This window comes from Musa acuminata, unplaced genomic scaffold, assembly GCF_036884655.1.
Source record: "Musa acuminata AAA Group cultivar baxijiao unplaced genomic scaffold, Cavendish_Baxijiao_AAA HiC_scaffold_398, whole genome shotgun sequence".
Lineage (NCBI taxonomy): Eukaryota > Viridiplantae > Streptophyta > Magnoliopsida > Zingiberales > Musaceae > Musa > Musa acuminata.
This window is the reverse complement of record NW_027020646.1, coordinates 1-2,500: the sequence shown is the minus strand read 5'-3', so window position 1 is coordinate 2,500 and position 2,500 is coordinate 1.

The window sequence follows — 2,500 nt, the reverse complement described above, 5'->3', positions numbered from 1 at the left end:
ACCGTCGAGAGCGGAGCAAAACGTCAGCCATCTCAGCACCCTGGAACCCCCCGGGTGGCACAGGGCTGGATGGGGCTTTCGTATAGCAGGGACGGTGCTGCCTCTCGCTTCGCTCGCTGTCCGCCGCTCGCCGCTCGCTCGTGCAGCCAAAAATGGCCAGTTTTGGCCCGTTTTTGGGCCGTTTTGGCCAGTTTTTGGCCTGTTCTTGCATTGCGCGGTGACCGTCGAGAGCGGAGCAAAACGTCAGCCATCTCAGCACCCTGGAACCCCCCGGGTGGCACAGGGCTGGATGGGGCTTTCGTATAGCAGGGACGGTGCTGCCTCTCGCTTCGCTCGCTGTCCGCCGCTCGCCGCTCGCTCGTGCAGCCAAAAATGGCCAGTTTTGGCCCGTTTTTGGGCCGTTTTGGCCAGTTTTTGGCCTGTTCTTGCATTGCGCGGTGACCGTCGAGAGCGGAGCAAAACGTCAGCCATCTCAGCACCCTGGAACCCCCCGGGTGGCACAGGGCTGGATGGGGCTTTCGTATAGCAGGGACGGTGCTGCCTCTCGCTTCGCTCGCTGTCCGCCGCTCGCCGCTCGCTCGTGCAGCCAAAAATGGCCAGTTTTGGCCCGTTTTTGGGCCGTTTTGGCCAGTTTTTGGCCTGTTCTTGCATTGCGCGGTGACCGTCGAGAGCGGAGCAAAACGTCAGCCATCTCAGCACCCTGGAACCCCCCGGGTGGCACAGGGCTGGATGGGGCTTTCGTATAGCAGGGACGGTGCTGCCTCTCGCTTCGCTCGCTGTCCGCCGCTCGCCGCTCGCTCGTGCAGCCAAAAATGGCCAGTTTTGGCCCGTTTTTGGGCCGTTTTGGCCAGTTTTTGGCCTGTTCTTGCATTGCGCGGTGACCGTCGAGAGCGGAGCAAAACGTCAGCCATCTCAGCACCCTGGAACCCCCCGGGTGGCACAGGGCTGGATGGGGCTTTCGTATAGCAGGGACGGTGCTGCCTCTCGCTTCGCTCGCTGTCCGCCGCTCGCCGCTCGCTCGCGCAGCCAAAAATGGCCAGTTTTGGCCCGTTTTTGGGCCGTTTTGGCCAGTTTTTGGCCTGTTCTTGCATTGCGCGGTGACCGTCGAGAGCGGAGCAAAACGTCAGCCATCTCAGCACCCTGGAACCCCCCGGGTGGCACAGGGCTGGATGGGGCTTTCGTATAGCAGGGACGGTGCTGCCTCTCGCTTCGCTCGCTGTCCGCCGCTCGCCGCTCGCTCGTGCAGCCAAAAATGGCCAGTTTTGGCCCGTTTTTGGGCCGTTTTGGCCAGTTTTTGGCCTGTTCTTGCATTGCGCGGTGACCGTCGAGAGCGGAGCAAAACGTCAGCCATCTCAGCACCCTGGAACCCCCCCGGGTGGCACAGGGCTGGATGGGGCTTTCGTATAGCAGGGACGGTGCTGCCTCTCGCTTCGCTCGCTGTCCGCCGCTCGCCGCTCGCTCGTGCAGCCAAAAATGGCCAGTTTTGGCCCGTTTTTGGGCCGTTTTGGCCAGTTTTTGGCCTGTTCTTGCATTGCGCGGTGACCGTCGAGAGCGGAGCAAAACGTCAGCCATCTCAGCACCCTGGAACCCCCCGGGTGGCACAGGGCTGGATGGGGCTTTCGTATAGCAGGGACGGTGCTGCCTCTCGCTTCGCTCGCTGTCCGCCGCTCGCCGCTCGCTCGTGCAGCCAAAAATGGCCAGTTTTGGCCCGTTTTTGGGCCGTTTTGGCCAGTTTTTGGCCTGTTCTTGCATTGCGCGGTGACCGTCGAGAGCGGAGCAAAACGTCAGCCATCTCAGCACCCTGGAACCCCCCGGGTGGCACAGGGCTGGATGGGGCTTTCGTATAGCAGGGACGGTGCTGCCTCTCGCTTCGCTCGCTGTCCGCCGCTCGCCGCTCGCTCGCGCAGCCAAAAATGGCCAGTTTTGGCCCGTTTTTGGGCCGTTTTGGCCAGTTTTTGGCCTGTTCTTGCATTGCGCGGTGACCGTCGAGAGCGGAGCAAAACGTCAGCCATCTCAGCACCCTGGAACCCCCCGGGTGGCACAGGGCTGGATGGGGCTTTCGTATAGCAGGGACGGTGCTGCCTCTCGCTTCGCTCGCTGTCCGCCGCTCGCCGCTCGCTCGTGCAGCCAAAAATGGCCAGTTTTGGCCCGTTTTTGGGCCGTTTTGGCCAGTTTTTGGCCTGTTCTTGCATTGCGCGGTGACCGTCGAGAGCGGAGCAAAACGTCAGCCATCTCAGCACCCTGGAACCCCCCGGGTGGCACAGGGCTGGATGGGGCTTTCGTATAGCAGGGACGGTGCTGCCTCTCGCTTCGCTCGCTGTCCGCCGCTCGCCGCTCGCTCGTGCAGCCAAAAATGGCCAGTTTTGGCCCGTTTTTGGGCCGTTTTGGCCAGTTTTTGGCCTGTTCTTGCATTGCGCGGTGACCGTCGAGAGCGGAGCAAAACGTCAGCCATCTCAGCACCCTGGAACCCCCCGGGTGGCACAGGGCTGGATGGGGCTTT